Source organism: Kogia breviceps, chromosome 16 (assembly GCF_026419965.1).
Source record: "Kogia breviceps isolate mKogBre1 chromosome 16, mKogBre1 haplotype 1, whole genome shotgun sequence".
NCBI lineage: Eukaryota > Metazoa > Chordata > Mammalia > Artiodactyla > Physeteridae > Kogia > Kogia breviceps.
Genome location: NC_081325.1, coordinates 46,730,622 through 46,742,744, shown reverse-complemented (window position 1 = coordinate 46,742,744; position 12,123 = coordinate 46,730,622). Strand labels below are relative to the sequence as shown.

Here is a 12,123-nt window from a genome sequence, read left to right as displayed (position 1 = left end):
CCAAAATATTATTCCCTTCCTATAGACCATGGATATTGGTTCTTGGATTGGTACCACTGAGCTGAAATTGTGCAAGGCTAGTGACTCAAGTACACAACACACAGAGAGAAAGCATCAATGTTATTAGAAATATGAGCATCCGAAGAATAATGCTGTAAAATCAGCCAGGCAGTGGCCATTAAAGATATTTTCCAGTTTAAGGAAAGAGGTTCAGATTAAAGTATGAAAGTCCGGTCTTAAGACAGGAATGAATTCCAGTGTAAAATGATACATGTCTTCCTTTCACAGTTGCGTTTTATGTTGCTTTAAAACATGTCAAAATAATCCCCAACAGAGGAGCCTAAAAGGAATGTCAGCTCTGTGGTTATGTAAATCGAATTGAGTGCTTTACAGCAGGTTTAAGATTTTTATAACTCAGAAGTTGTTAACAGCCAGCTGGTTTGTATCTGTTTTTTATGGTTATTCTTGTCATATGCAGCCTCCACAATTTTTAATTATATTTTATGGTATGTGTTTTCCTCCTTTTGAATCCCTTAGCCACTCTTTGCTTCACAAGGTATTTTCCACTGGGAAGGGAACAAACACAGTGGCGGGACTCCATCATTGGAAATACAGTTGTATAATTACTTACCACTAACAGCTCTATAGTGTGAAATTCAAGTAACTTTCCATTGCAAACACATAACCTTCTATTAGAGCATTGAAATTGCTTTAATGTAATAAGAGCTGCTTGAAAGTTTGTGAGCTGACCCTCCCTAGTAAGTCAGAAACATGATGATTGTGCCACACTTTGTATTTCAAGTTTCTAAAAATGATATATAGATCTATCTTATTTCTCTTTCTTTTTTCCTTCCTTCCCTCCCTCCATCCCTCCCTTCCTCCCCCCCTCTATCTCTCCCTCTCTCCCTCTTTCTTTCTTTCCATTTCTCTCACTTTTTGGGTAATCATAATGTAAATTGATACCTGCCTCATAGTTAAGTTCTAAACACATACTTCGTTTCCTAATTTTGATTACACAGAAAGATAGTAACTTCCTTTGTATTATGGTTCTAAGAATCTCATACTCTGGTTACAAGGTATTGCTTATAGCCTCAAAGGTATTAATGAGTTTTCCGGAGATTTCAGATACCCTAACTAGAAAATGGGGCTAATATTCCGATTTTTCTTTTAAGGAAAATGAAGTGAGTAGAGAAAAATGTTTGGAATCTGAAAAAAATATTTAAAATAATTTAAAATATGCACATTTATCAAGGGAGTGTGTGTGTGTTTCACAGAAACATTTTTAGAGAAATCAAATCTTTGAAGCAATACACACTATTTTTGTATTACTCCTTTGCAAAATGAAAATATGCCAACAAAACTTATTCTTCAAATCACAGAATTTCTAGATTTGGGAATACAATGATGTAAGTTTTAGGCATTTAAATAACTAAAAGAGAATATATTACTGGTAATATTTCAGACATTGTAAGAATATTCAGACCAAGTGAAGGAGATTAAAAATACATAACTATGAGTTGATATGCATTATATAAATATGTACTGAATCTAGATTATTCAAATTTCACATCGATTTTGACTGTGTCATAGGAAATCCATGATGCATAATATGCAATGAAAACAATATATTTTACTATCTTATCCTAAGAACTGATTTATATAATCCAATTTTATTACTTTGATTGGCTCAATCAATGTGATTATTATCACCAAACAATATGTTCAAACATAACTTTTAGTGGCTTATATCATAGGTATACCATTTTTAAGCTCCTAGAGTTAAGGTTCAGAAATGTTTATTTTGAGCCATTGAACACTTATATATTAGCATTAGAGTATTTAATAGAAGCTAGTATTTTTTTTTCTCCTTAGGACTAGGCATCTAAGTACATTTTTATTGACTTTGTCTAGAACTATTTAGGTTCATAAATGTGGTTTTGAAACTAAATTAAGCCCACAAGGTAGATTTGTATGTTAATTATTTTGAGATTTGGTGCATCTTGTACTATATATGTGTGTGTCTGTGTATGCCAGAAAGTCAAATGAGCATCAGAGGAAATTGTGGAAAAGGATAAAGAAGTGTTTTTTGAATGCCAGCCATGTACAAGGCACTGGACTAGGAGGCATTTTATATCCTGTCTGTCATTCACTTCTCACAAAAATGCTATACAGTGTGTGCAGTCAGCCTGGTTTTAACATGAAGAATCCAAGTTGCAAGTTAGTTAATTTGCTCAAAAGGCCATAGCTAAGACGCTAAGAAGTAGAGGAGGCAGCTTTCGATCCTAGATATCTATATCTATATGTATATCTGTATCTATACTTATATATCTCTCTATATATCTATATCATCTTCTTTCCCAGAAATACAGATTGACTGCTCAGAAATGTTTGGAGATAGGAAGATGTTTTGAATTTTTATGGGGAAGCTAATTTGTCAGCATTAAAGAGACATGATGACACTTTAGGTAAAAGAACTAACATTTATAATTTTAAAGCAATATTTGGGAAGGAGAAATAAAAGAGAAAAAAAATGGGGAAAGAAAAGAAACCAAGACTGGTTAGAGAAGAATCAGCAAAATGTGTTCAAATTTTTGGTAAGATAAACCAGACAGGGAAGATTTACACTAGACTTAGAGTGGGTGCCTTAAAAAGCAGTTCAATTAGCTATTTTTTCCAGGACTAAGGAGTTGTTTACTGACAAATAGAAATTTTGGCCTGCTGCTCTATTTGGTAGGCAGAAGAAAAATTATAAACCAGTGATCAGATCAAGGAAAATAAACAGTTGAACCGAAGTATAATTGGGTTGAACAGAAGTATAATTAGGGCATATGGAGAGGGAGAAAACAGAAAGAAGAGGGAATGAGCAAAGTTTGACATAGCTGTAGGAGGTCTCACTCAAGACTGGCAAGATGTAGCCCACCAACGAGGTCAAAGATAACATGAAACTGGACTGAATTGAATGAGAAGAAGAAAGAGGCAAGAACAGTTTGCTTCTAAGTAAAGACCCATATCTTAAATCCCAAATAGTTTAATTAAAAAAATTTGTTCCCCATACCCTGGGGCCTCTTGACTTCTGAGATGGCCCACACTCTGTCTATGGAGTGTGTTTTTCTCTAAATAAATCCACTTCTTACCTAAAAAAAAAAAAAAAAAAAGTTAGTGGTAAACTTTGAAGTGTGTCACAGAAATGTCAAGCTCTTTAAATTATTGGCCAATTAAAATTTACCTTTTAATTTTCTTCCTTATTTATGTGCTTCGCAAAAATTGTGACCCTTCCAAAATTTTCCTTTGATCACTTTTTCTTCTTTGACTGATTAATTTAAACCAGGGTGACATTTAATAAAGTTTTCTTGAGAATGTGAATGAAATTCAAATACCAACAAATTAAAGCAAATAAAAGAGAGAAGGAAAAGAATGAAATAGTATTGTTATTCAGGACTGTGGTTATTCAGAGCACTAAAGAGTTTAAATGTCATTTCTAACTTTTTTTTTTTTTTTTTGGTTAAGAAAGAGGTATCACCAATATCAAACTGCTACACCTTAGTGAAGTTTACCAAATAATATCTTGATTTCTATATTCAAGGGATCAAATCTCATTGGGAGATAAATTTTACTCATAGAGTAATTAATAGTAATGATGATATAATAACATAGCATAGCATCATGATACATGTGCCATATGAGTCGGGCAAGCAATAAGGGCTTAGAAGTTCAGAGGCTATAATCCTCACAGCTGTAGCCATCAGAGAAGGCTTCTTGCAGAAAGTAAAACACACTGTTTTCAACTGTTTCAAAGGAACAATCTGGAAAATTTCTAGTCTTGCATCTTTAACTTTTCTTTAAAGTTGACTAAGCTACAGTAGAGGTCACATTCCACACACACACACACACAAATTGATGCTGACATATGGACTCCAAGAAGAATCAGACATCTGTACACATGACAAAGTAAGAGGTACTCTTTAACAGGAGATAAGCCTCCAGATTTTCCTCTAAGCCTGTCTTCCTTCATTCTTTCTTCAACTCCCTATCAAATAGCCATTTTATCATTTTATACTATGTTAGAAGGATTTTTGTTTCCTCAACCTTCCTATGTCTTCACTCTCTGTGTATTTGGAATCACGTTGTGAGCTAATGGCCAGAATGTTGGCATTTCAGACTTAAAAGTGAATTCGACATTTGTGAAATTCATTATTTATGAAACCTTAAGTTCCCAAACATTTCTATGTACTTGTGCATTACAGTTGCACTGGGGGGTCAGTCTTTTAGTTCACTGAGGCCCATTTAGAGTGTAGAAGTTCAGGGTGTGAACTCTGGAGTGGACAAGTCCAATTTGCATTCTGACTGCCCCATTTATTTGTTGTATAATTTTGGCCTGTTACTAATCTCTTTGCACTTCATTCTTCTCATCTCGAATAATTTGTGTGTGTGTGTGTATGTTTATGCATACACATGCATACTACACATACTATAGATACAGTGCAATTATTAGTATAGTGCTTACCCTACAGTGCTTTCTAAATGGTGGTTTTGGTTTATGAAAACTCAAAGTAATCTGTCAGTTCTGAAATTTTTGTTTATAACTGAGAAAATAGTATTTAGAAACAAAATGATAGTAAATACTTCAGAAATGTTTAATTTTAAAGACCGTGATCTCTTGATATGTATAGTAGATAGATAAGTAGACAGAAAGTATATTTAGAGAGGGATATTCAACCTGAGGCTCTGTTTTTGTAGTCTTTTAAGCACTTTTTTTTTTTTTCCCCCGCTACGCGGGCCTCTCACTGCTGTGGCCTCTCTCGTTGCGGAGCACAGGCTCCGGACGCGCAGGTTCAGCGGCCATGGCTCACGGGCCCAGCAGCTCCGTGGCATGTGGGATCTTCCCGGACCGGGGCACGAACCCGTGTCCCCTGAATCGGCAGGCGGACTCCCAACCACTGCGCCACCAGGGAAGCCCCTGTTTTTTTTTTTTTTTTTTTTTTTTTTTTTTCTTGCGGTACGCGGGCCTCTCACCGCCGCGGCCTCTCCCATCGCGGAGCACAGGCTCCGGACGCACAGGCTCAGCAGCCACGGCTCACGGGCCCAGCCGCTCCGCGGCACGTGGGATCCTCCCGGACCGGGGCACGAACCCGCGTCCCCTGCATCAGCAGGCGGATTCCCAACCACTGCGCCACCAGGGAAGCCCGAAGCCCCTGTTTTTGTAGTCTTAATGTTCCAATATTTCAAGCATATCAGGAAAGAAAAGCACCGTAAGGCAAAGCTTTAAGAAGGCCATGCCGTCCTAGGGGTAAGATAACGCAGGTGTCAGGTGTACCCATTACCATAGGTAAAGGGGCTCAGGGAATGCTGGGCCCGCCCTTGTTCTGTCTGCAAAGTGAACTAGCCCCTGAGGTCAGAGGAAATGACAGATTAGGGAGCAGCGCTGGCGCTGAATTTAATGACAATCTTACTTCACTCCAGCTTAGGTTATTTTTTTTGTTCTTTGGCTAGAGTTTACTTTTAGTTCTTTGGTAAATGCAGTGTTGACTTTAGGACCAGCTGATGTTTGGAGGTGCTGTGCTGGGGTGAGTGTATTTTCTTGTGAGTAAATTTGAAAGAGTATGTTTCTTTTGAGCATGAATTCGGGGGTGGGTTTATTGTGCTGTTTTCTCCAGATGCCTTGGAGGAGGACAATTTCTGTCATCAGGTGATAGGTCTTAAGTTGACAATGTGAAATTAACATTTTATAGGCTAAAATTGGTCAGATATCAGTGATTTCATACAGTTCAACCAAGCATGTGATTTTGCTAAGTTCAGAATCTAGACTTAGAATATGTAGCAAGATGAGTTTCATTTATTTTGAGTTGTGAGGATATTTGGATAAATTGCTGGAACTTTAAGCTGTCTTCTTCACTTATATATCATAATGACCATCTCCATCCACACGTCTACGTTTTCTGGATTTTTCTTTTCCTGTAATGTTTTCATTTATTCATTCATTGAAAACCAGAATGCGTACTCTGTGGAGGGCATGAGAGCAAAAAGAAATTTAATGAGTCATGGCCTCTGCCTTCAATGAACTCGGTGTAGTTGGATAAACTGTTAATTAAATAATTACAACATGATTCAGTAATAGCCATAGTTTAGATTTCTGCAAAATCAAGAGGCTGAGGCAGAGGAAGACATAATCAACTCCGTCTCAGTGAAACAAGAAAACTTTTTCTAGAAGGTGATAAGTGATTTTGGTGTTCATGTATAAGAAAGGGAAAGGGTATTCCTGGCAAAGAAAACAGTGAATGCAAAGGGATCGGATACTAAAAATGAAAGATTGTTCTTTGCGGTTTTACATAGAATATAAAGTGGGGTCAGAGCAGTGACACGGTGGTGATGTACCTGGAAAGGTAGGTGAAGGACAGATTATGAAAGCATTAATATTGCCATGAATAAGGTATTGGGATCTTGTGGTATAGGCAACGAGCGATGTCAAAAATGTTAAAGCAGGGCTTCCCTGGTGGCGCAGTGGTTGAGAATCCGCCTGCCAATGCGGGGGACACGGGTTCGTGCCCCGGTCCGGGAAGATCCCACATGCCGCGGAGCGGCTGGGCCCGTGAGCCATGGCCGCTGAGCCTGCGCGTCCAGAGCCTGTGCTCCGCAACGGAGAGGCCACATCAGGGAGAGGCCCGCGTACCGCCAAAAAAAACAAAAAAAAAAAACAAACAAAAAAACCCTTTAAAGCAGAGAAATGGAATGATTTAATTTTGTGTTTAGAAAGACAAGATAGTCTGTGGTGGGGGAAAGGAATAAAAAAGAAAGAGCAACGATTTATCAGGGTGCTGATAGAGAATGGAAATCCGTACTAATATTCAGTATTGCTTTCTAACCATCTAGATGAAGAGGCAATAGCCTCACTCTTCCATTTGTGTGGCCTAGTGCCTTGCCTGTTCTAAAGGCAGATCAATGACACCATATATAATCTTTACAATCGTGTGCATTTATTAGATGCCTGTGTCATATGAAACATAAGTTGTAGTACAGTGTAATATGACAAATGCCAATTAACTAGTTCCTCAGAACCTCAGGTGCAAATTCACCAAGGTTTCGTTCATTTATTAAAAGTCGAGTGTATACCAGAGATAGGGCTAGAAGGTAGTAATAAAATATTGGATAAGACATGGTGCCTGCCTCATGAATATGCACTATAAATATAATCTTATGAACATATGAATATCTGGGTATATGTGTGTGAACATGTGTGTGTATGATACTAGTACAAATACAGCTTTCAGTTACCTAAAATTATATTTCAAATGTTTTCATAATATATTCAGAATCTTATGATGCAAAAATGTCTCAAAACTAAAAAATGAATTGCTATATTCCAGTTTTTCATTTTCATTCTTAAAGATGTATTAAAGTAATGAAATCAACTTAGCCTGTTAATTTAGACCTTTGTTTAAATATCAATGGTTCCAAATCATCCCCCAAACCATAACCAAGCATAATACTTACCCCAAATGCTTCTTTTGAAGAGGCTCTCTCCTTCACCTATTCCTCTGATGCTTTCTCGTCTTCCTCCATTAATTTCTCTCTCTCTTTTTTTTTTGGTGTCTTCAATCTCCATTTGCAATTCACATCTTATCTCTTCCCACCAATACACTTAGTTCTTCATTCCTTAATAAAATGTATACCTCAGCAAAGCTGTCTTGCTCTCTTCATCAGGCTGCTTGAAAGAATAATGTACATTTGTTCCCTCTCTTCCCCTCATTTTGTTTGTTCCTGAACTTTTCAGCTTTTGCACCTTCTTTCCTGTGGCCTGTTCTCTTGAAAGCTGCCTCTGATCTTGCCCTCTCACTCCCACCCCTTACTATATGTAGGTAAGCCCAGGCAGCATTGGAGGATTTGCCATGGCCTCTCATTTTTCTTCTGTGGGAAACTTATTGACCCTTAACAGTTAACTAAAACATATATTGCTAAAATCTAATCTCAGGCAATCGCTCTTCAAATGCAACATGCTCAAAAGGTGAACTCCCAATCTTGCATTTTCTTCTGTTCTTGGCTATTTCTAATACTGGAGTTAGTTTATAACATCGTCTTGCCCTCTGGACTGTAACAATCATCTTTAAGTTCTCCTTTTCAGACCTAAAGTCTACTTAGAGATCAAACTTTCTCTCTGAAATGATTCTGATACCTGTCCCCTCCTCTGCACACTTGCCTTCTCTTCCTTTCCAGCTCTGGCAATCTTGTGCTTGGACCAGTACAATGTTTCCCTGCTATGCTGGTTTCTCTCTCTCAGTTTGCTCTAAATTTATCCTGAAGTTGCAAAAAATAAGTTTAGATAGGAAATATTATGGATCCATTAAGAAAATCTATTATTTAGTAATACCTACTCTACTCAAGGTGTAATGTATGTGTATGTGTAAAAATATATCCATATGTATATAAAAGTATATTAGTTTCCTATTGCTGCTGTAACAAATTACCACAAATTTAGTGGCTTGTAAGACAACACAAATTTATTATATTATTCTGAAGGTCAGAAGTATGAAATGAGTTTTATGGACTAAAATCAAGGTGTTTTCATGGCTGTGTTCTTTCTGGAGGCTCTTGGGGTGAATGGTTTTCCTTGGCTTTCTCCAGGTTCTAGAAATCACCCACCTTTCTTGGTTTATTGGTCTCTTCCTTCATCATCCGAGCATATCCCTCCAACCTCTGCTTCCATCATCACATCTTCTTTTTCTCACTTTGACCCTCTTGTTGCCCTCTTACAAGAACTTTTGTGATTATAGTGGGCCTACATGGATAATCCAGGACAAACTTCCCAACTCAAGATCCTTAACTTACTTAATCACATCTACGAAGCTTCACTCACCCTGTAAGATAAAATACTCACAGGTTCCAGGAATGGAACTTTGTGGGTGGATGGGGGGTGCACATTATCCTCTTTCCAGTAATAAGTTAATCTTCACTACAACCCTAAGTATTATGTCCATTTTACAGATGGTGGAACTGAAGCTCAGAGAAGTGAAGCCCAGCTAATAAGTTATACATTCAAGATCTGAACTGAGGTCCACCACATTACTTCTGTACAACTTCCAATTTAATTGTGCTATGTACTGTATTAGGTATTGGGAGATATCACTATCTCAAACGATGAAATTATGGAGGTACATGTCTAATTGGTAGGGTTGTAAGTAAAGCACGTAGCCATAGTCACCTTCGGTGCTCGGATGAGGTCCCCACAGCTTATGAAGGAAGCCTAGGGGATAAAGGGGAGTTATGGATCAGCTCTGACCAAGATACTTCCCTTCTCAAATACCACTGGTCCCAGAGCATAAAAGTATTGGAGTGGCATGTAAGTACATTTATGAAGTGACACCAATCTTCATTTTCAGATCTACATCCTACTAGTTTCCCCACCCAATGTGTCTTACACCATAAACATTATACTGTCCATACAAGTCCAGCATGTTCTAGGCTTTGTCCCACCACTCACTATTTCTTTTCTTTTCTTTTCCTTTTTTTTTTAACCTTGAAATAATTCTTTTCCTCAGTTCTATCAACCAAAATCTCTACCTATATTTCAAAAGTTATCTCAAATACTACATCCTACCTGAAGCTTTCCTGGACACCATAGCCTTAATTAATTTTTATGATCTTGAATTACAATAGAAGCACTGTGTTCTTCTAATACAACTCATACATTCTCTCTTGTGTTATAGATAATTGTATATGTGTCTACCCAACTAAAATGTAAGTTTCTTCCTTCTTACCTTCCTCCCTTCCTCCCTTTCTTCTTTCCCTTCCCTCCTTTCTCTTTCATGTTTCTTCCTTATTTCCTTCTTTTCTTTCTTCATAACTTTCTTCAACTTATATTATGCAGCTCCTCCATGTTGATCCCTGTTTTTGATACTGACAGTGTGTCTGTGAACAAGCAGAGACATTGTCAGTATCAAAATCTCTACCCTTATTGAGTTTACATTTTTAAGAGCAGGGATCATGTTGTACCCATTTTTAATTCATTTTAGTCCCTGGGACACGGTACATACTTAAGAAGTTATGATTTGAATTTAATATCTATGAGTATTAAAATTTCACTGGAAATTCCCACAGTCGTAGCCTACTCATAGACTTTCAAAAGATCTATGATAATGGTTCTTTATTGAAATCAAGGAATATTTGATTGAGTGCCTATGTTTTCATTTACTTTTCCTCCTGAGATTGCATATTTTGTATTACAATGATTACCAAAACTGTATTTTGCTTCTAGGAAAAAAATATAAAACAGATTATAAAATAGTTCAAATGACCTTGTAAGTTTTTAGTAGCAATAAAAATCAGCAAGATACTTAAGTAATTGCCAGTGAAATTTACCTCATTTGTAACGAATTACTTTTCATAAGTGAATGTTAGAGCCATTCCTGTTTGTATGTAACTTACAAGTGGGTCTTAAAAGTCAAATTAAGTTAAAATAATTTATCTTAAGAATTATTAACATCAAGTAATTCTTACCAATTTATTATGATGAAGATGCACTGTCAGTTTTAGTTACGATGTGAATAAATATGTGTGTTGAAAGATCATATGTAGTTGTCTACTTTTATCAGAAGGCCTTGTTAACAATTAGAATTCAGGAAGACAGAGTTTAGAGTCTCTTAGAATTCTACAAGTTCCTGATTTTCTGTTTTAAAAATTGATTTGGTCTCCCATTATCACACAGAAAGATAGGTAGGAATGTTTCTTGATTAAGAATATGTTTAAACTAGATCTATTTATCAAGTGCCCTGAAAACCCAAATATCTTGTTATCTATTAGAATAATATATTTATTAGTTAATTTAAATCATGCTTAGAAGTTAATAGTTAAATCCTTTAACTTCTATTCCGTAAATGATATCTCTATGAAGGTGTTTGATGAAGCTTGATACTGAGAGCAAATAATGTAAGGAAATGGGAAAAAATATACTTTTCTGAGAACAGACATGCTTCTCTTTAGATAATAGAGACCCATCTAGCTAACTGCTATTATAATATACCAAGTACTTCTTATATACTGTATTACTTGACACTTAGAAATTTCCCATGTAACAGAACTAGCCATTGACTGTGAAACCAATGCAACGGTAGATGTAACATTGCTGATCAGAATTTGGTACGCATTGATTTATACTTTCTTATGGAATAGTGGGGAAATAACTATGCCACTTTTATCCATTTAGATCTTCTTTTATTTTTTCTCCACTATTCCTGGATATTTCACTTTGAACAAACAGTACATATAAAAATAATAAACATATTTTAGGGGATCAAATATGTGTTTAAAGAACCTATGTGTGTCTGGTGGGGGTAGCTGAAAGTGCTTGACCTGTCAGTGGAGAAAGAGATATGCTAGCTTGATTCTATCCTCTATTTATAATGTGAGTCTGGGTGAGGAGATTCTGCTTTCCGAGACTGTCTGAATCTGATAATTTGGTGACTATATACTTAAAATCTAAACTTATCCTTTGGGATTTTTGTTAGGTAATGTTACTTGTGTCCATGCAACTGGATCTCTTCTTTGATGTGACTTTACTATAATATATTTCTTGTCATAAAATATCTTTGGAGTCAAGATGTACATGTAATAATAATGTATAATGTAATGATAATGCAAATCCTTTCGTAGTTTTTGCAAAATGTATATTCCCTTTGATTAGAACATATATTAAAATTGTTTCCATCATCTTAAAATCATTTTCCTTATGACATTGACTTGTGAATATTAGTGTCTTTTGATGTCAGAGGACCATAACAATAGCCTACATATATGGAGTGCTTTTGTTGTGCTATGCACAATTGAAGTTCATTGCGTGTATTCACTCATTTGATTTTGATAACCACTATAATATGTAGGTACTTTTATCAGTCTTATTTCCAAGGCAGTTAAGTGAGTTGTCTAAGGTCATTTAGTAAGTTGTGGATTCAAATTTTATATAATCTTGAAATTTGATCCAGAGTTCATTCATGCAAGTACTTATAAAATAAAATTCTTTATGAGAAATATGATTTTCTACCAAGTTCTGTTATTAATCTTGGGAAATACAGTTGAAGGAACAGATTCATGAGAGTGACGTCATGGGCCTGGCTCTGCCATTTGTTCTCCACAAGT

The 12,123-nt window shown here is 36.3% G+C and overlaps 1 protein-coding gene across 2 annotated transcripts in view; it reads left to right on the top strand.

Moving 5' to 3' along the window:
- DACH1 (dachshund family transcription factor 1) overlaps positions 1–12,123 on the top strand; it is a 456,872-nt gene that overhangs the window by 194,870 nt on the left and 249,879 nt on the right. The gene's annotated exons all lie outside the window — the stretch shown is intronic.